The sequence below is a fragment of the Nicotiana attenuata genome, unplaced genomic scaffold, assembly GCF_001879085.1.
Source record: "Nicotiana attenuata strain UT unplaced genomic scaffold, NIATTr2, whole genome shotgun sequence".
Taxonomy (NCBI): Eukaryota; Viridiplantae; Streptophyta; class Magnoliopsida; order Solanales; family Solanaceae; genus Nicotiana; species Nicotiana attenuata.
Genome location: NW_017670835.1, coordinates 398288 through 425228, shown reverse-complemented (window position 1 = coordinate 425228; position 26941 = coordinate 398288). Strand labels below are relative to the sequence as shown.

Below are 26941 nucleotides of genomic sequence, written 5' to 3'. Positions count from 1 at the left end.
TACGAGCTTGATTCGACACGGAGAACAATTCTGGAATCAATTTTGAATAATAGTTCAGGAATCAAAGGAATCCCAGCTCGTCTTCTTCGTCGAATCAACTCCAAAAATTTTGATCGAGACCACTTCAAAACAAGGCTTCAACACTCCCAAACTTCGAATACAACTTCTCAACACCAATTAGAACCAAACCACAAAATCTATTTCTAGAAACAATGACGAAATCGACAACCCTAGGTCGCCTTCTCCGTCTAGAAGCAGCTTCGCGAAATCTCGAACCCAACCCTAGAAATTCAGCTCAAATCGATCTCAAATCTTCAGATTCCACCTTGTATCAGTGTTTCCAACTAAAATCTCAAACACCCAATCGATTTTGAACTCAAATCCTCAGCGAAATTCAAATCTGAGCAAAGCCCAGAAACCCGAAGTCGGAAATGGAGTGGAATTCGAACTAGAACCCAACTAACCAACGATTTTCAACTGTTACCAGTCGATTCAACAATTTTCGGACACAAAATTTGAGAGAGAAAAAAACTTCGATATTTTGGAAATAAGCAATGAACAACAGTAGGATTTCCGTTTTAGAACACAGATGAACAGTAATTTACTTCTTTTTTTTTATTTTCTGATTTGTTGATAATCAAAACAAAGACCCAAGGATTGATAGAACAATCCAAAACCTCTACTCTGATACCAAGATGATACGGAATCGTATCGAAAATACAGATAAAGCAAAAATGCATGGAATCAAAAAGATAGAAGATTAGGGTTTAAAATAGAGAAAGACAAGAACATAACTATGAACTAGTTAGACCCGTTGAATTTACTATGATAAACACTAATCAAGGAAGAACACTAATAAGAAACACGGATTAAGCTAAGTAAAGAATGCAATCCAAAGCCCCTAGAAGATATATCAACTAGAACAATGAATTAACATTCAAATACAAAAGATAATCATATAGTATGAACATGAACTCATACATGATAAATCTAACATAGATAATCTAAAAACATGGTAAATAAAGAGAAATAAAAGATACCCTAAACCTCTCAAGGTTTGGTCTTTGTTTATCAATCCATCATCAAAAGCTCCTTTTAAAATGAGAGGAATGGACTATTTATACTAGAGTGCTATTTAGCCTATCTTATAATTTGGGTCTACTTAGCTTCCTTAATGGCCTAAGGGTATTTTAGTCATCTAGCCTAAATAGCACTCTAGTATAAATAGTCCATTCCTCTCATTTTGAAAGGGGCTTTTGATGATGGATTGATAAACAAAGACCAAACCTTGAGAGGTTTAGGGTATCTTTTATTTCTCTTTATTTACCATATTTTTAGATTATCTATGTTAGGTTTATCGTGTATGAGTTCATGTTCATACTATATGATTATCTTTTGTATTTGAATGTTAATTCATTGTTCTAGTTGATATATCTTCTAGGGGCTTTGGATTGCAAGCTTAATCCGTGTTTCTTATCAGTGTTCTTCCTCGATTAGTGTTTATCATAGTAAATTCAAGGGGTCTAACTAGTTCATAGTTAGGTTCTTGTCTTTCTCTATTTTAAACCCTAATCTTCTATCTTTTTGATTCCGTGCATTTTTGCATTATCTGTATTTTCGATACGATTCCGTATCATACGCCATCGTCAGAGCCCTAACTCATTGGAGTCACTATCATTTACCACGAGAATTTGTGCTTTATTCCGATCATGAGGCCTTGAAGTATGTGAATAGCCAACAGAAACTCAACATTAGGCATGCTAAGTGGGTAGAATTTTTGCAAGCATTTCACTTTTTATTAAACACAAGGCTGGGATGGTCAATCAAGTAGCTGATGCATTAAGTTGCAAGCCTTGCTTTGTTTCTGCCATGCAAAACACTATTGCGGGTTTCCAACACATAAAAGAATTATATGCAACAGATCCAGACTTTGGAGCTATTTGGGGTCAATGCTGGGAGGGTTCTCAGCGTATGTTTGTGCTTAGGAATGGCTATCTTTATCATGGTAAGCAGCTTTGTGTTCCACAAGGAAGTTTGCGTGAATTTATAATCCGTGAGTCCCATGAGGGGGGGTTAGCTGGCTACTTTGGGCAAACAAAGACTCTACGCATAGTTCAAGAAAACTTCTATTGGCCTAAGATGGTTCGGGATGTCAATAAGCTGGTTGCAAGATGTGAAACTTGTATAAAGGCAAAAATGCACAAAAGCAATTCAGGTCTTTACACTCCTCTGCCAATTCCTACTCAACCTTGGGAAGACATTAGCATGGACTTTGTGTTGGGCCTTCCAAGGACTCAAGGAGGTAAGGATTCCATCTTCGTGGTTGTCGATCGATTTTCGAAGATGGCTCACTTTATTCCTTGCGATAAGACTTCGGATGCAACAAATATTGTTGATCTCTTCTTTGATCATATTGTGAAATTGCATGGAATTCCCAGAACTATTGCTTCAGATAGGGATTCGAGGTTCCTAGGCCATTTTTGGAGGACTTTATGGGGTAACCTTGGTACTAAGTTAACACCTAACACTTCTCATCATCCCCAAACTGATGGGCAAACCGAAGTTGTCAATCGAAGTTTAGGTGCTTTGCTTCGTGGGTTAGTAAAGAAGAATCTCAAAGAGTGGGAATCGTTACTTCCTACTGCTGAGTTTGCCTTCAACAAGTCAACCAACCGCACTACGGGAAGGAGTCCATTTGAAGTTGTTTATGGTAAGAATCCTCTTAGACCGCTTGATCTTTCCCCTCTTCTAGTTACTCATTCTTTTAGTGGAGATGTTGCTGATCGAGTGAAGCAACTTAAGAAACTACATGAGAAAGTTCGCGCACATATCGAGAAGCAAAATGCTAAATATAAAGAAAGGGCTGATACACGTAGGAAACATGTGGTGTTCAAGGAAGGCGACCTAGTTTGGGTTCATTTGAGCAAGGAGAGATTTCCCAACCGCAAGTTTTAAAAAATACAGAAGCGAGCTCATGGACCTTTTAAGGTACTGCAAAAGATTGGTGATAATGCTTATCGCTTGGAGCTTCCAAGTGACTTTGAAATATCACCTATCTTTAATGTAGCAGATCTTGCTCCCTACTATTCTGATGACTCGAGGGCGAGTCCTTTTCAACCAGGGGAGAATGATGAACATATGGAGGCCATGTTTTCTAGAACAACGGAGGCTTATTGGGCTCATGAAGGTGCCAATGGATTTGGAGAATTGGGCCACGAAATTAAAATGCTTACACTAATTAGCCTTAGTCCAATTGAGGCCCAAGAATTTCAAGAAATTGAAGAAGTCCAAGAATCCATTCAAGATTAGGATTTCTTTTCCTTAAAGATAGGATTTCTATAACTTTTCCGAAGCAATTGGATATCACGTCATTATGACTTTTTTTCTCTCTGACTTGGGAAATGTGCCCTCTCATTACTCACTCTGATTCTCTCTCCGGTGAATCCTCTTCTCCGGCGGAATTATTTCTATTATGGGGGAAAAAGCTTTCTTTATTTCAGGGGACAAATCTTTCGAAGTCATTAATATTGGGGATGATCTTTCTCGGTGGTTCTCACTCACTGAGAGAGGCAGGCGGTTTACTAGCAGCATCAATATTGATGAACCTAGTCTCAGATGGGTCTGTGATACTTTAAAACGAGATTCAAACGGAATGGGTGATCTATACAGAAGATGGGGAAGAACACATCAACAATATCTCTACAGGGTCTATCAAAACTTCAACATTCATGGCAGATTTGTAAGAATTGAGGTATGGCAAGGGGGAGAAAGAAGGTGGTGATCATTCCAGAGATTGATTACAACAATGGTTGGGACGCAATAGCAGAGAAGATTCTACGCTTCCTGGAGAAAAAAAAAAAAAAATATTCCCAATTAGACCTCCAGCTCCAATGTTAAGATCATATCACGAAGCAGCAAGAATAGGAAGTTGGCCGGATACCTTCATGAGTTCAAGCTCTAACAGAGGGACAATGGCGGATACACACCCACTTTCCAGGAGCTTAGTTGGGGTTTTCAATGACCCTTTCCATCACAGTCCTAATGCAGAAACCATTCAAAAATGGTACACTACAAGATGGAAAATCACAGCAGGGATCAGAGTTACCCCAATAGATCACAATCGCTTCTTATTTGAATTCCCTTCTAGACAAGAGGCGATAAGAATCAAAGCTGGGGACTGGTTTTGGAATGGCAGGCATCTGTCGCTAACGTGGTGGTCGCCGATCATCGGCACAGAAGGTACGGACAGCAGGTCGGCGATTCGATGGATTAAAGCTTTTGGGATACCTCTGCACGCTTGGTCACCAGAGACTTTCAAATTTGTAGGCGACAAGTGTGGAGGCTGCATCGATGCAGATGAAGACACCAAAAATAGAGCTCACTTCTTCTGGGCCAGAATTTGCATCAAAAACTCAGACGGGAAAATTCCGGCGAACTTGAATCTCGAAGTGGGGGACTTAGGCTTCGATATCCAGATTCTGCAGGAGGACCGGGCACCTCCAAGACCCATTGGTCACAACCTCGTACCAAATACAGCAGCAAAGCAGTTGGTGGAGACCTCGAACAGTGTGCCTATTGAGGTCGCATCTACCAGTCTGTCAATAGGGGATCACGTGAAGGAGAGAAATTGTATTTCAAAAAATCGGGTCATTCTAAATGGGGGGAAAACGACCCGTCAAAGTTACTACTAAAGGTACGTCAAACAAAGGAAATTTAAATATGGGCCTCAACTCTGGCTACTATTCAACAGGCCCAAAGCACAGGGTAAACCACAAAAGGCCCAAATCAAATCTTCTTTGGAGAGCAGTGGGTCCAATAAACGACCCATGCATTTTTAAGCCGTCTCCTTCACAGGCATCTTCCGACTACGATCCCCTCTCTCTCGAAATTCAAGCCTCCAAACTCATGGCAACCAACACCACAGGGGAAACGTCGCACACTCAATTCGATGCCGATGATGAAGCTGAGACTTTGATTCATTTTAATCCTCCTCCTCTGTTGCCACAATTATTATCTGCAAATTCACCAAAGGTTAGTGAACCGGAATCTGAATTCTCTTCTGTCACTCAATGATTTTCTCCCTTTGCCCTGGCATGAGAGAGAAGATCTTTGCATGCAAGAGGTGGACACACCAACAGTATATGAGGCATCAAGGTGGACAAAGATGGCAATGTTAAAAGCTTGTAAAGCTTTTGGGGTTAATGTTGCAGGTTTTGAACATGAAATTATGGGCATTATTTTAAGAATGGAAGAGAGAAGAAGAACTCAATTGCAGCAACAGTCACAAACTGAGGTGGAGTCTAGAAAAGGGAAGTCCAAAGGGGGAACTGAACTCAAAAAACTGGAATGGGGTTTACAGGAGGGTAGTGGCAAGAAGATTAGGGGCAGGTCTCAAAAAACACACTCTAGATGAAGATAAAAATATAGTTTTAGATGTACAGGGTTTAAACAATAGGAATTAAAGAAGTACGCTAAAATCTCTCATTCACAAGTGGGGGCTGGACATTCTCTGTTTACAAGAGACTAAAATTGAAAACTGGAGCTCTTCATTGATCTGGGAAATATGGGGAAGCAGATGGGTGTCATGGGTTGATCTTCCTGCATGTGACACCAAAGGGGGGATTCTAATTATGTGGGACAGGAGAATCTGGCGCTGTGTTGATTCCCAATCTGGAACATTCACATTATCGTGCAGATTCGAGAGCTTAGCTGAAGACTTCAACTGGGTGATCACAGGAGTCTATGGACCTCACACAAACCTAGAAAGAACTAAAATGTGGTATGAACTAGCATCAGAGGGCTTTGGTCTGATCAATGGGTAATTGGTGGCGATTTCAACGTATGTAGGTTTGAAAGTGAAAGACTTAACTGCACAAGGAGGTCCAAGGCAATGAAGGGCTTCTCTGATACAATTCTAGACTTGAGCTTGATTGATATACACCATTACAAGGAGCAGAATACACCTGGTCAAGAGGGGAGGATCACCTTCAGGCTTCAAGAATTGACAGATTCCTGATTTCTACCGAATGGAGTGACATCTTCAAAGCTGTAAAGCAGACGGTAATGCCTAGAGTTATTTCTGACCATAAACCAATCATGCTGGAGAGTGGAGACTGGGAAAACTCACCATCTTATTTCAAATTCGAGAATATGTGGCTTCAAACAGAAGGTTTCCTGGACTTGGTAAAAGGATGGTGGCAGTCCTACACAACTAGAGGCTCTCCTGACTTCATACTATCTCAGAAATTAAGGAGCCTCAAGAAGGACATTACAAACTGGAACAAGGAAATTTATGGCAAGATCGAAACTAAAAGAGACAGAGCTCTTGAAGAACTGGGAATGCTGGAGCAAATAGCAGAACAGAGGGCACAGACCACAGAGGAAAAATTGAAAGCTTTCAACCTGCGGCTAGAAATCCAACAGATTGCAATTGCAGAGGAAACTTCATGGAGACAAAAATCTAGGTGTTTATGGCTGAAGGAGGGAGACAGGAACACCAAGTATTTTCAAAGAATGGCAAACTCTCAGAGAAGAAACAATCATATTGGCAAACTCAAAGTGGGTGAAGCCATAATTGAAGATAAGATACGCATCAAGGAAGAAATTTTGGATTATTACCAGAAACTATACCATGAGTTGGAACCTTGGAGGCCTACAACTAACTTTGGAGGGTTGTCCTCTTTAACCACTGAGGAGAGTGAAGGGTTAGAAGCACCATTTGATGAATTAGAGGTTCTGGCAGCTCTGAATGCATGTGCCCCTGATAAAGCACCAGGGCCTGACGGGTTTACTATGGCTTTCTTTCAACACAGCTGGGATTTCATCAAGGCAGATATTTTGAATACTCTTAATTACTATCATCAGCACTGTCATATGGTAAAATCTTGCAATGCCACATTCATTGCACTTATACCTAAGAAGAAAGGAGCAATAGAGTTAAGGGATTTCAGACCTATTAGTCTAATAGGCAGCGTGTACAAGATAACTGCTAAAATTCTGGCTGAAAGACTAAAGAAGATCATTGGCAAACTTGTTTCAGGTCAACAAAGTGCTTTCTTGAAAGATAGACAAATAACAGATGCTTCCCTAATAGCCAATGAAGTTTTGGATTGGAAACTCAAAAGTGGAGAAGCTGGGATATTGTGCAAGTTGGATATCGAAAAGGCTTTTGACCAATTAAATTGGTCATTTCTCATCAACATTCTGAAGGAGATGGGATTTGGAGACAGGTAGCTAAGATGGATTTTTTTCAACATATCCAAAGTCAAATACTCAGTGCTGGTTAACAGAAGTCCTGTAGGTTTCTTCTCCCCCGAAAAAGGCCTAAGCCAAGGAGACCCCCTCTCCCCTTTCCTCTTTATACTAGCAATGGAAGGACTCACCCAAATGCTGGAGAAAGCCAAAGAAATGCAATGGATACAAGGATTCCAAGTAGGAAGGAACCCTGACAATGCAGTCACTATCTCCCATCTGTTGTACGCGGATGACACCCTAGTATTCTGCGGAGCTGAGAGTTCTCAAGTATCATATCTAAACCTCACTCTTCTGATTTTTGAGTCTCTCTCTGGTTTGCACATTAACATGCTGAAGAGCATCATTTATCCTGTCAATGAAGTCCCTAACCTAGAGGAGCTGGCAGACTTACTATGTTGCAAAATAGGCTCTCTACCTACCACTTATCTAGGGTTGCCCCTAGCAGTAGGTATTTGGGGTGGCATCATTGAGAAAATGGAAAAGAGGTTGGCAACATGGCAAATGCAATATCTTTCATTGGGTGGCAGACTCACACTGACCAATAGTGTTCTTGATAGTATTCCAACTTACTGTATGTCACTATACCCCATGCCAAGCTCAGTTCTGAAGCAGATGGATAAATTGAGAAGAAGATTTCTATGGGATGGAAACAGCACAACTCAAAAGTTCTCACTGGTGAAATGGTCCAAAGTCACTCAGCCAAAAATCCAAGGGGGTTTAATTTGAAGAATCACAGCAAAAGCATGTTAATGAAATGGCTTTGGAGGTATGGGCAACAAGAGGCAGGTTACTGGAAGACAATTATAGATGCTAAATTTGGTGCTCAAGGCCACTGGTGTACCAAGGAAAGCACATTACCACATGGGGTTGGAGTTTGGAAACACATCAGCAGTCACAAGAACGAATTTTTCCAGAACACATCCTTCAGAGTTGGCGATGGTCAACACATCAAATTCTGGGAAGACAAATGGATTGGCAGCACAACCCTGCAGGAATCCTACCCTGGGTTATATCACCTTGCATGTAACAAGGATGCTTCTATTGCCCAATACAGAGAAAAAAACAGCTGGAGCCCCACATTCAGAAGGAATCTTCAAGATTGGGAAATCAATGACCTACTCACTCTCCTTGCAGCCTTGGAAGATTATAATTTTAGTCCACATATACCTGACAGAATCTTGTAGGGAACCTCTAAAGAAGGGAGGTACACAGTCAAAGCTGGTTACTATCATCTGTGCTCTCAGAATGGCATCCTGGAGGATTGGCCTTGGAAACATGTGTGGAAGATTAGACTACCTCTGAAAGTCTCATGCTTTTCTTGGATAGCACTTAATGGAGCATGCTTAACACAGGACAACCTCAACAAAAGAGGCATAACCTTAGTGAACAGATGCTATTTGTGCCACCAAAGTTCAGAGGATGTCAACCACCTATTTCTACACTGCCCTCTCACAGCTGATCTCTGGAACTTCTTCCTTTCTATTTTAGGTTTACATTGGATCATGCCTCAGAACATTAAGGAAGCATTTATTAGTTGGCATTTTTGGAGAGTTGATAAAACCATCAAAAGGATCTGGAGGATGATTCCAGCCGTAATCTTTTGGACCGTCTGGACCGAAAGGAATATCGCTTTGATGGGATCTCAACTCCAACTTACACTCTTAAGGCCAGATGCTTAGTTAGATTGTTTAGCTGGCACTTTCATTCCCCTTTAAACAATGTTGATAATTTTTTGGATTTTGTTAGCTCCTTAATCCTAGCATAGACATAGTTCTGGAGCTAACTTTAGGCTGCGTTGTAATCTGCATCTTCTGGATGCCTTTTATTAATGATAATTACTTACTTCATCAAAAAAAAAGATAGGATTTCTTATTTCTTGTTTCCTAGTAATTTAATCTTTATTTTAGTAGGATTATACTTGTAGTTCTAGTCAAACTAGGATTGTTAGTTGGTATCCCATTCCTACTAGAATTCTTTTTCCTATTTTAGTTAGGATAGGTTTTCTTAGTCTTATTCTTATTCTAGTTTAATTAGGATTGGTTTTCCTTAACCTTACCAATCTTACTCATTGTAAGGCTTATTTAAAGGGCTTAATATGCTGAGAATAAACATTGGTGATTAGTTTTTCTAAGCTATTGCTTCAAAAACGTGATTTACTTTTTATTTCATTGTTCTTCCTTTATTCAACGGTTCTTGCAATCTTGCGGGATTGAGAAACGTGTGGGTGAGGTTTCTTTTCATCTTACATTCTTCTAACGTGAGTTTGAAGAACATTTTCGCTAGTTTTATGAAAAACTTTAGCGGGGTGCTTTTCTTTTTCTCCCTTCTTTGTACTTGAGAGGTGCAAAACCTTGAAAGTACATCAATATAATTATATTCAGGGGATCTTCTGGATCATCAGCCAAAAGTGGATCCAAACCTTCTAAATCAATATGCTCTGAGATAGCCAAAATAAGCCGACTACATACTCTAGGTGTGTTCACCTGCAAGATGTAAGTTTCAGACAAATTAAGAAACAGAATGTGACTTGGTTAGCAAAGTACAAAGTACAAAAGATTTGAACAGAGTCAAATCCTTAAATGGTCATTAAAGTTGCAGAAATCACTCGCTAAAGTAACTTTTGAATATTTTTGGACATCAAATCATTAAACTTTGCCCATACCTCCAATAAAATAAAACAAGCTGAAAAATCTAATTCTTTCACCGGAAGTTTACAGTTGACTTTCCATTTTTTAACATAAGATCCATTAAACATAGGCACTGAAAGTTGGTTATGTGGAGCACATCTTTAGATACAATATTTGTGTCTTCTTTTGCTAAAACTGGTGTTGGTATATCAACTTTTACGGTCTGCTAGTGTTGTCTAATAAGCAATATTTTAGCAGTTATTGGAATGGAATGTCAATATTTTTTGCTATCTATGCTTGTCTTGTTTACGTTGAAGTTGCAATATTTAATAACTTTATTATTTTGAAACTGCTCTTCATATATAGCTTGTCTTGGCCCTCAATATATAATGTTTATTGCTGAATTTGGAGGGTGTTTACTAGCAAGCTTAATTTGTTTCTTTGTTTAAAAGCAAATGTAACAATAAAATTTATTATATTTTAGATGTGCAGAAATGCGTAATAATTATGCAGTTCAGATGATTGTCTCTTTTTTGCTATACATGTTTCTTATTTCCAGTCAAAAGGAATCTCTTAGATACAAAATCTTCTTAATTGCACGCTTGTATAGTAAGTCCCTTAATACACGGACTTCATTTGTTTTATGAAAGACCCATTTGAAATTGGTCAAATGGGTCTTATAATTTAAAATGGGTTAATGGGCCTCATGTTAAAAAATGGGAAGCCAACTGTAAACTTTCGGTGAGAGAACTAGACTTTCCGGCTTGTTTTTTTTTGTTGGAGATATGGGCAAAAGTTTGATGACTTTGTTCTCCAAAAAATATTCAAAAGTAATTTAGTGAGTTATTCCTATAACTTGGATGACCATTTGGGGAATTGACTCGATTGGAACATGACAAAAGGTGAGCCTGCTGCAGAAAAAACATGAATGAATAGATAAACAAATAAATTAAAAAATAAATAAATAAAACATAAAAGCAGAAGAAAAGCATCAACCATAACTTCAGGTTATATAGGGAACCATAACTTCAGGTTATATAGGGTTACTTCTCTTTCCGTTAGTTCAGTTTTATCTAGGAGGAAGGGGGATACAGTCGGAAAAATAAAACATAAAAGGTATAAGAGAAGGACATATATCAAGATCCGGCTGGAGTTAGAGTGACCCAAAATGGTGGATGGATTGTTTGCGTTAGTTGACATTTTCGAAGTATATTGCAAATGTTCTAACGAATCTCCTTGTGAGACACCCAGATGGTAAACTCTACAATAGTACAACCAGATATGAATATTACAAAGATAGGCACTGGAATCCATGAAGGGATAAATATTATCTTAGTGTGGCTCTTGTCCCTAGTAGAGAAAGAATGTTAGGCAATTCGAAAAGCCAGTGGAAGGACCAAGGGGATCTAAAAGCAAAAGAATGTCTTGTTCGAGTTTTTCGAATAAAGTGATAGACATAGATGTTAGCGGGAAATAAGAAAAGAGTTAGTGAAGCATTTGTGATACCTGGATAATAACTGTAGAAAAAGAAAAATGAAAATGATGACAGTATTACAGAGTCTATAGTCAAGTGTGATAGCATCAAGGACAAGGATATAGTTTTGGAAGCTCCAAGAAGGTCATTTACAAGATCTTAAGCTAAAGAATTGCAGACTAAGGTTGCTGGACTTCAATGGCAAATAAAGAAGCTTTTAATTGTAGAGGAAGAGCTCAAGCCTAAAGGAGATGAATTGTCCAAGTTATACAATTATTTGATGGCCAAATTGAAGTGCAAGAGGAGGAAGATTGGGTCCCAACACCAGCCCTTGTAGTCCACCAAAAACGCACCCAAAAGATACTTGTATGGCCTTGTCGGCCTATGTTTACTTTACAAATGATCATGTTGGTCTTATAGGCCCGTATGTCACATGTATAAGTTTTTATATCAGGTTAGGTCGTCCTATATTGAGTATTCCCTTATGTTTATTCTGGTTAGCCCATGACGGCACGTTTGGCCCATTTGCCAATGAGAGTACGATAAGAAAGAGATGTATGTTGGTACTCGGTTGAGTAAGGTACCGGGTGCCCGTTGCGGCTTATAGGTTTAGGTCGTGACAGAATTGAGCGCTCTCCATTTGCTCCGGAGTTGCTTATTTGGTCAGTATAATTAGGACATGTATTGATTGGTATGACGGGGCTCAGTCCCGACCTTTATGATACTTATGTACTCTTAGAGGCTTGTAGACAGATGTCATGTATATGGATACTTGTATGGCCTTGTCGGCATATGTTTAGTTTACAAATGATCATGTTGGCCTTATAGGCCCGTATGTCACATGTATAAGTTTTTATATCAGGTTGGGTCATCCTATATTGAGTATTCCCTTATATTTATTCTGGTTATCCCATGATGGCCTGTTTGGCCCATTTGCCAATGAGAGTACGATAAGAAAGATATGTATGTTGGTACTCGGTTAAGTAAGGTACCGGGTGCCCGTTGCAGCCCATAGGTTTGGGTCGTGACAGAAGTGGTATCAGAGCAGTTCTGTCCTAGGGAGTCTACAAGTCGTGTCTAGTAGAGTCTTGTTTATGGGTGTGTTGTGCACCACACTTATAGGCAGGAGGCTACATGGCATTTAGGACTGTCAATCTTTCTTCTTACTCTAGATCGTGTGGTAGAGCTCAGTTGTAAGAACTCAATTCCCTAAACTCTATCTTATTCATAATACGACGATGCCTACATCTAGAAAGACGGTTGGTAAAAGAATGCATGTGGCTGTGAAAGAGGTGAGCCAGAGAAACTCGATTTTGCATAATGCTTATGATGAGTAAATGTAAGGTCTTCAGTAGATCATGTGTGTACTAAAACGTGTAAGCCTCTCAATAAGGAGCCTTAAGGCAAAGAATATCTATCCACCCCTAAAGACAATGAGAAATTTAGAAGATAGATACAAGCTTCAACAAGTAAAAGGAGCAAGATGAGAAGGGTACAAGACACCAGTTAATAAAGATTATCGGTATTTTCAACGCCTGCAGAAAAATATAAGCATTGTGAGTTACCCTCAACAGTAATAGAGGTATGTATAATTGGCCACACTCATCTCAGTTATACCCTATTGGGGGCTAACAGGTATAGTTTAAGAAAAGGACGGGATATCAGGATCCGGCTGGGGTTAGAGTAACCCAAAATGGTGAATTGATTGTTTTCGTTAGTTGACATTTCCGAAGGATATTGCAAATGTGCTAATAGATCTCCTTGTGAGACACCCAGATAGCGCACTCTAAAATAGTATAGCTAGATATGAGTACTATAAAGATAGACACTGGAAACCTTGAAGGGATAAATATTACCTTAGTGTAGCTCGCGTCCCTAGTAGAGCGAGAACGTTAAGCAACCCGAAGAGCCATTAGATGGAGCAAAGGGGAGCTAAAAGCAAAAGAATGTCATGTTCGAGTTTTCAGAAGAAAGTGATAGGCATAAATGTTAGCGGGAAATAAGAAAAGAGTTAATGAAGCATTATGAGTAAGATATGATACATGGATGACAACGGTAGATCAAAAGATGACAGTATTACAGAATCTATAGTCAAGTGAAGGAAGAGACGAGAGGTGACAGACCTTAGGACAACAAAAGAGTATAGGCCATACAGTCATGTCCTCATTTCGAGAAATAAGTTCGCACTCTAACGCGATTACCAAAAGGAAAAGTTAGACCCAGAGTAACAGAACCAGTATGGATTGGTGAACAAGATAAACTAAACATGAATTAGGAACTGAGTGATTGATAATAGTCGGCATCATGAGAATTTCATAATTTGTTCCGACGATAATAAAATAGATAACAGAAGAAGATTCATGAGAAATTCAGAGAATGGTCATTCAGGAAGTCGCTTCCCTAAAGCAAACAATGTGAGCAAAGTTCAGCTTAAGGGACTGTATGTGCCAGTTATACTAAGTGTCACCCACAAGAGTAAGGAATTTTGTTATCCTTCGTACAAAAGGATTACCGCAAGGCGAGTAAGGATCATCGATGATGTGAAAGGATTCCAAAGATGAAGAGGTAAACATGTGTAGGTAGGTCATCGTAGCTCCAACTCTTAGTACTCCCCTAAAGGGGGAATATTGAATGATGTGGCATTAAGCCAGAATTAAGTGGTTTTAGCAATTATGGAATGGTAAAGGAAGAATGCAAAAAGAAATGAAAAAGGATGAGATTGCAATTATCCAAAGCCTACATATATGCTACCATTCCAAAACATTATGCAAACATGACGTCAAGGAGAGGAAGTAAGGGTTCCTGCCCAAAATGTTATTGATAGATAAGGAGCAAGTGCGAGATGTAAGTTAAGACAAAGGAAATAACCCAAGAAAGATTACGCGGAATATTGATATGAGAATGGCCCAACGACTAGTTAGCAATTGATTCAGGAAAAGCCTAGTTATGGCTAGATAGGAGGTTACAAACGAATCAGTAGATCGTGCAAGATAAGCATAGTAAAGCCCAATATAGTGAATTCAGCCTCGCAGTAATGTCATTGTAAGGCTTGAGATATACTCAGATAGGAGTCGGGGTAGTTAAAGATACCGTATGAATATTACGGGAATAAAAGAGAGTGTCACTGGGAAGACAGTCAAAATATTAGTCCAGAGGCAACCCTACAAGCACAAGGTCGTGGAGATAAGTAATTACGAATAATTATAGTTAAGGAAGGACATCAAAAGGTCCGTAATAAGCTCACAGCTTTACAAGAGTCAGAGTCCTCCAAATAGGCTATCAGCTCAGCGAAAGATGTTGGTGCACTCCATTTGCTCCGGAGTTGCTTATTTGGTCAGTATAATTAGGACATGTATTGATTGGTATGGTGGGGCTCAGTCCCGACCTTTATGATACTTATGTACTCTTAGAGGCTTGTAGACAGATGTCATGTATATGGATACTTGTATCAGTGTTGTAAAAACCGTGAGCTTCTCGCTTAAAGCGCTGAAGCGACGCGAGGCGAGGCTAGTTCGCTTTTCTGCCATAAAAGCGACTCACATGAAAAAGCGCACGCTTTACCCTGTTAAGCGAGAAGCGCAGCGATCCAAAAAGCGCAAAAAAGCGCGCTTAAGCGAGGTTAAGCATCTGTTAGGGTTTTTTTTTAAAACTTGGCAAAAACTTAACGCAAACAAACACTTCTTCTCCAAGCGACTGCTGCTCCAACGACCGCCGCTTCAACGACTGCTTCAGTGCTTCTTCCTCTGATTTTCTTCAGTTCCTGTTTGACTCCTTTTCTCTTCTTTTTTCTATTTTTTTTTCACTTTTTATTGCTCTATTCTTGTGCGGTTGTGCCCTAATTTCTGCTCTGTTCTTTCTATGCTCTGTTTTCTCTTCTTCTTTCGATTTTTTTCACTTTTTATTGCTCTGTTTCTGTGCCCTAATCTATGCTCTGTTTTTCTGTTCAGACTTTTCTGGTTCGAAAAAAAATTAACTGTTCTGTTCTGTTATGACTTTTGAGGATTATTCACTATCTAGTTTTAGTATCAATTATTTGCTTCTTAATTCAAGTATTGAAACATTTGCTTAACGTTTGCTTAGCCATTTATCTATGCATATTTTATTTTTTTATTTATGTGTTAAATTGCCCTTCACATGAAAAAAGCGCGCGCTTCGCTTCGCGCTTCTCGCTTCGGTCCTCGTCGCTTTTTTGCGCTTAACGCAATCCAAAATACTGACTTGTATGGCCTTGTCGGCCTATGTTTAGTTTACAAATGATCATGTTGGCCTTATAGGCCCGTATGTCACATGTATAAGTTTTTATATCAGGTTGTGTCGTCCTATATTGAGTATTCCCTTATGTTTATTCAGGTTAGTCTATGACGGCTTGTTTGGACCATTTGACAACGAAAGTACGATAAGAAAGATATGTATGTTGGTACTCGGTTGAGTAAGGTACCGGGTGCCCGTTGCGGCCCATAGATTTGGGTCCGTAACAAAAGCTCTTGACAAATAATATGCCAAAGTGTTAGGTCAAGGCTTTCCTTACCCTTAGCAACATTTCCTTGTTGAACCTTCACAAAATAAGCAATTAAGTTAGGTTCTTTTTGCTCACAATGATCAATCAAACCACCAAAAGTAATATTCTTACCTTTTCTCATAGAAGCATTAGCAAATCTAACGAGAATGTTCTTTCAAAAGTAGGAATAAGATAAGTAAAGCAATTAATACTAGTGCTAGCATCAAAACTTTACTTTCCTTTTTACTCTCAACCAAATCACCACATTCAAATTTGCCCATTTCATCATAAAAATTGAATCTTTCTTCCAAAGGAATGGAAATAGAATCAAAAAATTCATCAACACATTCTTCTTGACTCGTTTCTTCATAAAGTTCAAGACTTTCTACCAACAAAGTTGAAGTGGAGTCAAAAGAATCATCACATGCATCATCCCATAAAGGTGGGTTATCATAAGACTCAACATCACCACTAGCTAAAGAGTCATTAAACAAAGAACTAGAATCATCAATAATCCACAAGAACTCTTAGCTAGCTGCAAGCCACAATTATTTTTCTCATCACAAGATAAAGAAATATCAAACTCATCAATAGCATAGCTATCTTTCAAACTTAAAGTGTCACCACAATCAACTAAAGTATAAAGAGTAGAAGGATAAGCTATTTTACCTTGAAGCACTTCTAAAGTATTCTCTTTACCTTCAATGAATTCCATAAGTTCTCTTGGAAAGATAGATTGATCTTCTTTCGAGCTCTTCATAGTTGGTTGAATGTCACTTGATGGCTCCTCTCCAAAAGTCCCTACACAAGATACAAAACAGATAGAGAAAGAAGAAAGTTAGTAGCATTAGAATAAGAAAAATCCTCACTCTCTTTTTGTTTTTCCTCTTTCTTTTCTCTCATTTTCTTGTCAAGCTCTTCACTCTTTTCTTGTGACAACTCACTCACTTCACTCCATACTTCCTCTCCTTTTTCCACGCTAGAGTTGTCACTTTTCTTTCCCTCACTTCTCGCTTTCTTTTGTCTCTCATCCTTACTTTTTCTCTTTGCATTTTTCAAGGATGTTCTCAAACTCGTTTGCTCTTTCAAGACTTGACTTGGTTTCAATGGTTCAAGTGTCACCAACTTGCCTTTCCACTTAAGAGAATAGTGATTCTTCCTTCCTTGATGCAAAACATCTCTATCATACAACCAAGGTCGCCCAAGGATGATATGACAAGCATGTAATGGAACAACCCCACAAATTACTTCATCCTTGTAATCCCCAATCATGAAAGGAATCTTCACGACTTTGTTCACTTAAGTTCGCCACAAGCATTCAACTATTGCAACTTACAAGGTCTAGGATGATTGAAACTTCCCAACTTCAACTCTTTCACTAAGATAGCACTCACCAAATTGTCCCAACTTGCTCCATCAACTACCAAAGTGCACATTATATCCAAAATCAAACATCTAGTGTAAAAGATATTATGTTGTTGTGTAAAATTCCCCTTCTTCCTCCATAGAAGTAGACAAAGCCTTTCTCACCAACATATCTTCATCCCTCTTATATTCTCCATTAGAAACTTGTTGGATATTGTCCAACTCATTCAATGTGGTCTCATGATCATGTTGAAAAAGTGGATTGCTAATCATTCGAGGCTCTTGAGATGGTATGGGTAGTGGAGGAGGGAGATTGTCTCTCTTTGGTGGTGCTTGAGGCATATGTTGTGAAGCTAAATTTGGTGGTGGTCTAGGTTGTGGTGAAGTTTGATAAGGTTGTAGTTGATGTACTTGTGGCGGTTGAAATGTGGTTGGGGGTTGTAGTTGGTGTTGGTAGTGGGGTAGTGGATAAGTGTAAGGTGTATTGTAACAAGCATCAACAGACACAACTTGGCTTGGCATAGTATAAGCATCATAATCTCCACTTGGACTAGGAGGACTTGTGAATTGATTTGCACTCCAAACTCCTCTTCCAATATCTTGCCTTGCCAACAACTTATCCTCAAAGTATTTAGGAATGAAGGAATGCCCCTTTCCATTTAGATCAACCACATACCTATTCCACTTTACATCAATTGGAAGATTATGATCAAGAAACCAAGGTTTTCCCATCGTATATGGCAATACTTCATAGGGTATACATCACACCAAACCACTTCTTTAAAGTCTCCTTTGGTTATAGTAACCATCACACCTCTATCCACCCACTCACCCCGAAATTTATACAACTCAATCCCAACCATTCAACAAAGGAAGAAGCAATAAAGTTGGTCGCATAGTGAGTACTTATAGCAACCAAACAACCCTCATAGCCTTCTACATTCGCTACATAATGCCTCAAATTTATCTTTCTCCCACTTTCATTATAAAAGATATCAACACTTGAAGAAGCACAATTAGTTTCATAAGAAGAACCCACATAACCATCCATGTCTCCCTTATGACTCCTTGTACCTACAAAAGAAAACTTAAAGCAAGAAAGTTGGTTAGTCAAAAATAGGACCTCACAATTCACTCCCTTAGTGTATCACTCGATATATATGTCACTCAACACTCGTGTTTTCACTCAAAGGTCAAAAGCGACCTCACTCAATTGAACTCACCACTCAAGCCTTTTTCCACACAAGGGTGTCTAAAAGTTCTCTTCATAACCAACGTTCTCCAATCAATCCAAGTAGGTAATCAAGTATCGGTTCGGAATGGAAGGTATGCGACACCAAAGAAAGCACAATTAAAAACTAACGGACTTGAGCCAAACAATTCACAACGAAAAATAAGAGAAAAGCACGAAAGAAATGGCACGAAATAAAATAAAGCACACAAAGAAACTAGAAATAAACTCAATATGAACTAGTATCAAGTTAATCTAGTTGAGATTTTAGTTTACCACAAATTGGAAAGAAAGAAATGAAAAGAAACTACAAAAGTAGACACTTCTTCAAATTTTGGCCATATTCGCAAAAAAAGGACAGATCTGTAAAATTGGTCATATTTGCAAAGAATGGCCAAATCTGTAATCATAGTTAGACTTGCAATATTGCGCAGGTTCACAGTACTGGCAGATTTCTTGTACACAAACTGGTGCAGCCATTCAGAAGTAGACTTAAACTATGCAGACTTCTCAAGAATAGACCAAGCAACTCTCAGACACAAACTGCCCAAACCTGAGCTTTTTAACTAGTGCAGAACTAACTGTAAAGTGCAGAAATTGCAGCTTGAGTAGTGCAGTTTTGGCAGTGCAGAAATCCGTCTAAAATTGCAGGTGCACTGGTATCAATCTGTAGGAAAACTGGAGCTAAAACTTGTGCAGAAACATCAGCTCAATAGTGCAGAAAGAGCGCAGATTCCAAGCTAAAACTGTGCATAAACTGGACAGAAACTGCAGTAAAACAACCTTTCACAGCCACACCAAACTTCAGCTGCAATACTGATTCTTCAAGCTCAAGAATGAGTCTCAACCAGTGAAAAAACAGTTGGCAAGTTCAACACAATTTCGAGCAAATGACTGGTGCAAACATTGTATTCAACAGCTGCAAATACCATGCTCAATTTCTGTAGGTCCTGAAGTTATTTCTAGGCTGGTTCTACTGTGTACCAAGGGGTTTAAAAATTGCAGAAACTAATTTTCAAACTTGCAGCCAAACAAGAACTTGATAGCAGGCAGCTATGATAGTTTGCAGTTCAATCACAATAACAAACTTCAGCTCAATACTCAGAAGTCAAATGCCAATCGACTCTAATGCAGCAACAATGAATTAGGACTTCGTCAGCAGTAGAGAACCATCAAAATGCAACTCGTATTTCAGTTCTAAACAGGGGGAACAATGATAAAACTCAGTTCATACAAATTCAGAAGAGCATCCCAATTTCGTGTCGCCAACAGCTACTATCGACTAACAAAAAATGAATTCCACGACAGACCTAAACTGCAGTCACAAGTTCTTCAACATATCCTCAAAAAGCAGTCTATGATCGAACTCATATTTCACTACAAATTTAGAGACAAATTTCAGTTTGAACTCAAGGAATCGAACCTGATTCGTTGCGACGGTATCTCAGCTGCTCGAATCCAGTCGAATCAGTCCGCGAAGTTCTTCGAGCTCGGCTAAGAATTCAAACTCAAGCAATAATCAACAAGAAGCTCGAGTCGACTTATGAACTCAACTTAATCAATTCCAAAGAATAGCGATGAAGTTTCAGCTTTGAATTCAGAAGTCGAGCTAAGTTTTAATACTCAGAAATCAAAACTGTGCAATCTCAATGAAGAGCTGCTGAAATCAGCTACGCATCGATGTGTAGGGACGTCGCGTAGGCTAGAACTCAATCCCAGAATTTGAAGAACACAGCAGTAAGTTCTTCGACTGATTCAAGAAATTTTCAATCCAATCTCGTCCAAATCTTCACCAAACGAACTCAACCTTTGTATTCAACTTCCACTAAACAATCCGAGTAAACCCCAGTGACTAATTCGAACAAACATTCACGAAATCGACGAATCCTAGGTCGTCTTCTTATTCGCACAATCGGTTCAAATTTTCGAACCAAAAACCCCAGCGATTCAGCTTCAAACAATCTCAATTTTCAGATTTTCACCTCAATCAAGCTGTACCAACAGGATTTGAACACACCCCAATCGAATTCGAACTTGAATTTTGTTTTACTAAGAGCAAAACCCCCAAATCTGGTAGCACTGCTAGTCGGTTTAGGGTTCAAATCTCAACCCAAACTTCGAAATTCAGCTCAACTCGGTGATTCAATCTCAGGTAATGAAGTAAGTCAGAAGTTTCAGAATCAAAATCGACGGAGATGGAGCAAATTTTCGAATTTTCTATTTTGGAAACAAACAAAGAAGAACAAGGAAATACTATTTTCTATTTCTGAAACCCAAACAACGGATGAACAGTAACAATTACTATTTTTCGAATTTTATTTTTAATTTTTTGATTTGTTGATAATCAAATTTCAAAACAAAGACCCCAGTATCGATAAAACAATCCAAAACCTCTGCTGATACCAAGATGATACGGAATCGTAGCGAAAACATCAATAATGCAAAAATACACGAACTCAAAAAGATAGAAGATTAGGGTTTAAAATAGAGAAAGACTCAACTAACTATGAACTAGTTAAACCCTTGAATTTACTATGATAAACACTATTCGACGAAGAACACTAATGCGTGCAACCTCAAAATAATCTCATTCCTGAGCCTACGTCGATTAAGTGAAGGTGAAACTTTAACGTAAACGCGAGATGTAACAGTTCATGATGTAATACGCTTTTGTGATAGCATCAAGGACAATGATACGGTTTTGGAAGCTCCAAGAAGGACATTTACAAGATCTCAGGCTAAAGAATTGCGCACTAAGGTTGCTGGACCTCAATGGCAAATAAAAAAGCTTTTAATTGTAAAGGAAGAGCTCAAGCCTAAAGGAGATGAATTGTCCAAGTTTTACAATTATTTGGTGACCCAAATTAAAGTCCAAGAATAGGAAGATTGGGTCCCAACATCAGCCCTTGGAGTCCACCAAAAGGGCATCTAGAAGAGCTTAAAATGAGGTTAAAAGAGGTCCAAAAGGGGTTGTTTCAAAAGGAGCCCAATTGGAGTCTCAATCAATGGCCCAAATTAGTAGTTTTAAGGCCCAAATATGCCCCAAAGGGATTTGGCCGCCACCCTCTTATTTTATTGGGGTTTTGGCGCAGTTACCCACAAAAACAAAACTATTTACCCTTGTCTACCCATTTGTTTTTCTACCCATAAACTAATTACATTTCCTACCCATAGTAGTTTTTGTGGGGAATTTTTTCTTTATTCTCCAATTCTTTTTTATTTCTATGCTTTTTTTTTTCTTTTTTTCTTTTTTCTCGATTTCTTCTTCTTCTTTTTTTCCTTTTCTAATTTCATTTAACTTCTTTTTTTATATTCTTTTTCTTTTCATAATCTAATTTCATTTACTGTTTTCACTATTTTTTAATATTCTTTTTTTTATATTATTACTATAGAAAAATCAAATTGTGTACCAATTAAATGTAACTAATATAACCAAAAAATATTAATTAACATATGATACCAGTATAGTATATAACTATACCAACAGGATATACAATTGTGCGCAAATAGTTAAAAAAAAATTAATTCAATTACTAAACTGAAATAATATCAGTTGTCAGTAAAAATTTCAAAAATATATTTTATTTTATTTTGCATTTACAATTTACCCCTCACGCTAGGTAAAAGCTTAAAGCAAATTAAAAGGGAAAAGGCAAGTGAATTTACGTTTAATAAGTACACTATTATAGTATATTATATACTATTACATCATATTGTTACAGTATATTGCATATTATTATAGTATACTATAACAATATATTGTATACTATAATAGTATATTGTTGCAGTATAACTATATACTCCTATAATATATTGTATATTGTAGGTATACAGTTAGGTAATTATGTTCTTTTTCGATTTTACAACATACCGTTACAGTATATTGTAAATAATAATAGTATATTGTTGCAGTATAACTATATACTCCTACTTGTTGTTGAGATAAATCGTTCCAGGACTTCAAAGAAAGCATGTTCCCAGATGCCGACGTAATAATTACGACTTCACAAAGTAGCAATTGGGAGAAACTTAAGTTTTTCACCTCCACATGCATATAGGCTCTCAAGACTTTTCTGGAGCACTATCCTTGCATAATCCTCCAAGAAATTTCTTGTGTAGGGGACTCTCTGATCAGTCCAGCCTGGCAAAAGCGTCAGTCACTTTCAATGGCATAGTTTATAGTACATGCATAGCAGTGAAAATTTAAGCTATGATAGGAAATGTGCCTATGGCCATAGAAAGCAAGAAATTTTCTTTCATAAAACCTGAAACATCTGATGCAATAATGTGCCAATCAATGCTGCAGCTGAATACTCTGCCAGATTTTAACCTCTCATCCCGCACAGCTCGCCTTGAACAACTGAAACTGGAAGCAACCTAACAGAGTACTCAATGTTCAAGAACAATGGAGAAAGAAGAAGAAACAACTGATGGAAGCAAGACTTTGCAGAAGCTGGAACAGTGAAAGACAACATGTTGAGTAATCGAAACAAACAACTGAAAAATAATTGCACAGACATACCCTTGTTCCAGAGACTAAAATATCTGGATGAACAATGAGAAAATTCTTCTCGCGGTTTATTTCACATTTTCCTTCGCTGTCAAACTCACCAATGACATGAATAGTATCTTTGGTGCAACAACACTATAGCACCTGGAAAGCAAGTAAGTTCCTCATCATAATGTCTGTCAACAATTAGAATTACAAAGCTTAACAAGAGACGATCTCTGGTCTCTTCCACAGAAGGTTCATACAGATGATGAATTATAGTTTCTCACAACTGGAAGGTATTTTGATCAAATGAAGCAATGCAGAAAAGCGGCTGGGACTAAAACGTTGTCTGCTTTAGAATTTAGGATAAAGATGCCTTTGTAAACTCAAATGCAAAGACAAGAAAGACATAAAAGCTACGTCAACATCAAAAGACATGATGCAAGAAGAAGGGGGATAAAACTAGTGTTTGAAAGTCATCCGAGTGGCAGTGTCACTGTAATCTCTGTTTGTTTAGTTCACATGATAATCTCATTGGGTCCATGGCAGATCCAAAGAAGCAAATATTAGATATAAGTAACACAATGCACATTGAGATTGTTGTTCTGCATGACTAAATATCATCACAACTGAACTGTCGGTTGGGAAGATGATTTAAGAGTAGCAAAAGTATTCGTGTTCGAGTAACAAGTCATTGTGAACAGGAAAGCCCATCCCCCATGTTGTCTACATTTTACTATAACAGAAATAGAGGAAACTATTCAAGAGTATTGGTCCTCTTTAACGAAATAGCTTGATTGTGAATCTGTGTTTTTAAGTATATTTAGCAGATTGATAATAGATGAAATAACAGAGATTCAACTCATTACCACTCATCCCTCAATTGCAAAACCCGCTCTTCTCCACTTTGTTCATTCAGTATGCGCAAAACCTGAAAGTCATCGTCATGTTGTCTAAAGTCATCGTTCATTCTCCACTTCTCCACTTTGTTCATTCAGTAACAAGTCATTGTGAACAGGAAAGCCCATCCCCCATGTTGTCTACATTCTACTATAACAGAAATAGAGGAAACTATTCAAGAGTATTAGTCCTCTTTAACGAAATAGCTTGATTGTGAATCTGTGTTTTTAAGTATATTTAGCAGATTGATAATAGATGAAATAACAGAGATTCAACTCATTACCACTCATCCCTCAATTGCAAAACCCGCTCTTCTCCACTTTGTTCATTCAGTATGCGCAAAACCTGAAAGTCATCGTCATGTTGTCTAAAGTCATCGTTCATTCTCCACTTCTCCACTTTGTTCATTCAGTAACAAGTCATTGTGAACAGGAAAGCCCATCCCCCATGTTGTCTACATTTTACTATAACAGAAATAGAGGAAACTATTCAAGAGTATTGGTCCTCTTTAACGAAATAGCTTGATTGTGAATCTGTGTTTTTAAGTATATTTAGCAGATTGATAATAGATGAAATAACAGAGATTCAACTCATTACCACTCATCCCTCAATTGCAAAACCCGCTCTTCTCCACTTTGTTCATTCAGTATGCGCAAAACCTGAAAGTCATCGTCATGTTGTCTAAAGTCATCGTTCATTCTCCACTTCTCCACTTTGTTCATTCAGTAACAAGTCATTGTGAACAGGAAAGCCCATCCCCCATGTTGTCTACATTCTACTATAACAGAAATAGAGGAAACTATTCAAGAGTATTAGTCCTCTTTAACGAAATAGCTTGATTGTGAATCTGTGTTTTTAAGTATATTTAGCAGATTGATAATAGATGAAATAACAGAGATTCAACTCATTACCACTCATCCCTCAATTGCAAAACCCGCTCTTCTCCACTTTGTTCATTCAGTATGCGCAAAACCTGAAAGTCATCGTCAGGATAGGTTTTCTTAGTCTTATTCTTATTCTAGTTTAATTAGGATTAATTTTCCTTAACCTTACTAATTTTACTCATAGTAAGGCCTATTTAAAGGACTTAATATGCTGAGAATAAACATCGGTGATTAGTTTTTCTAAACTATTGCTTCAAAAACGTGATTTACTTTTTATTTCATTATTCTTCCTTTATTAACGCTTCTTGCAATCTTGCGGGATTGAAGAACGTGTGGGTGAGGTTTCTTTTCATCTTACATTCTTCTAACGTGAGTTTGAAGAACGCTTTCGCTTGTTTTGTGAAAAACTTTAGCGGGGTGCTTTTGTTTTTCTCCCTTCTTTGTATTTGAGAGGTGCAAAACCTAGAAAGTACATCAATTTGGTATCAGAGCTCAAGTTCCAGGTCCGAATTTTTAAATTGTTATCTTGTTCATCATGTCTCTAGACAAGAAAATAACAAGCTCGGGATCTTCTTCACTTGATGAACAATTTGAGATAGAAAGATTAAGAACTACAGCCCTTGAAAGAGACAACGAAGAAATTAACGTGCAACTAGATGGCTTAAAGTGCAACTAGATGACTTAAGGAAATCAATGCAGAATCTGACTAGATTGGTTGAAGGCTTAGCGATTCAAGATCAGCCACCAAATCTTCCACAACGCCTACAACCTCCACCGCCACCAAGACACAACATACCCGTGCTACATATACAACTTTTATACAAAAATGTAATACGATTATCATGCATGTATAATTTCATTTATATTTACATGTATATATATCTTTATATATTGTATAATTGCGTATATGCAATAATCAATAAAAAATTATACTACAAATACCATCTAGTCATCCCATTAAACCCAAAACCCACTGCTGATACCCACTTCAAAAGATCTTCACTCACAAAATATATTATGATCTAAAGAAGAAGAAGAATAGAAAAGAAGAAATCACTTGTATAAAAAAGAATAACTTGCTGAGCTATCATAACGTCTTATATCCTTAAAGAAATTTTCCTAACCACCAATAAAAACCATCAGAAATCAAAAGCTTGACTAGAAAATGTTGCGACTTCTACTGCCACTCTAGTATCATACATCGTAACGTTGGGCAAGTAAATCCTTTTAAAAATTGAATTAAAAATTTTGTGATTTTTCTAGATTTTCAAACCATTGACAGTAGTTTGAGAAGAAGATGATATACAAACATACAATTTTCATACAATATATAAATTGATTATACACTCATGATACACAAACACATTCTGGATATACTCAATATACATTTTAAATATTAATATATATTAAGAATACATTTTCAAAACTTAGGATACAATGTATATACATTTTTATACGTTACATAACAATATATATACAACTTTATACAAAAATATAATATAATTATCTTGCATGTATAACTTTATACGTGATCTTTTTCCAAGTAAAAGCGATACGTATACAATTTTTATATATTTATATAAATAGAATATACACTCATGATATACAGACACACCCAGGATATACTTAATATACACTTTGGGTATAAGAATATACTCAGCATACAATTAATATACACTAAGAATACATTGCCAAACTTAGGATACAATATATATATATATAAGTTTTATACATCGCATAACTATACATATACAACTTTTATACAAAAATATAATACAATTATCATGCATGTATAACTTCATTTATATTTACATGTATATATCTTTATATATATTGTATAATTGCGTATATGGAATATTCAATAAAAAATTATAATACAAATACCATCTAGTCACCCCATTAAACCCAAAACCCACTGCTGATACCCACTTCAAAAGATCTTCACTCACAAATACATTATGATCTAAAGATGAAGAAGAAGAAGAAGAAGAAGAAGAGAAAAGAAGAAATCACCTGTATAAAAAAGAATAACTAGCTGGGCTATCACAAAGTCTTATATCCTTAAAGAAATTTTCCTAACCACCAATAAAACACCATCAGAAATCAAAAGCTTGACTTGAAAATCTTGCGACTTATAGTGCCACTCTAGTATCATGCATCGTAACGTTGGGTGAGTAAATCCTTTTAAAAATTGAATTAAAAAATTTGTGATTTTT

General features: G+C 37.6%; 1 protein-coding gene across 18 annotated transcripts in view; it reads right to left on the bottom strand.

Annotated features, from left to right (window-relative positions):
* Window positions 1-24888, bottom strand: part of LOC109243773 — a 37661-nt gene extending 12773 nt beyond the window's left edge. Inside the window, exons 1-5 of one of the 18 annotated variants that reach the window (XR_002070626.1) lie at window positions 24125-24888; window positions 23811-23872; window positions 22972-23103; window positions 22715-22826; window positions 22556-22590 (exon numbers count right to left, since the gene is read on the bottom strand). The gene's annotated coding sequence lies outside the window, so the exon portion shown is untranslated. Of the gene's footprint in view, window positions 1-9673; window positions 9738-15793; window positions 16470-16522; window positions 17369-22555; window positions 22591-22714; window positions 22827-22971 lie in introns of those variants that run through there. The other 17 variants (XR_002070619.1, XR_002070627.1, XR_002070611.1 and 14 more) reach the window with 17 other exon arrangements.
* Window positions 24889-26941: the final 2053 nt, after the last annotated feature.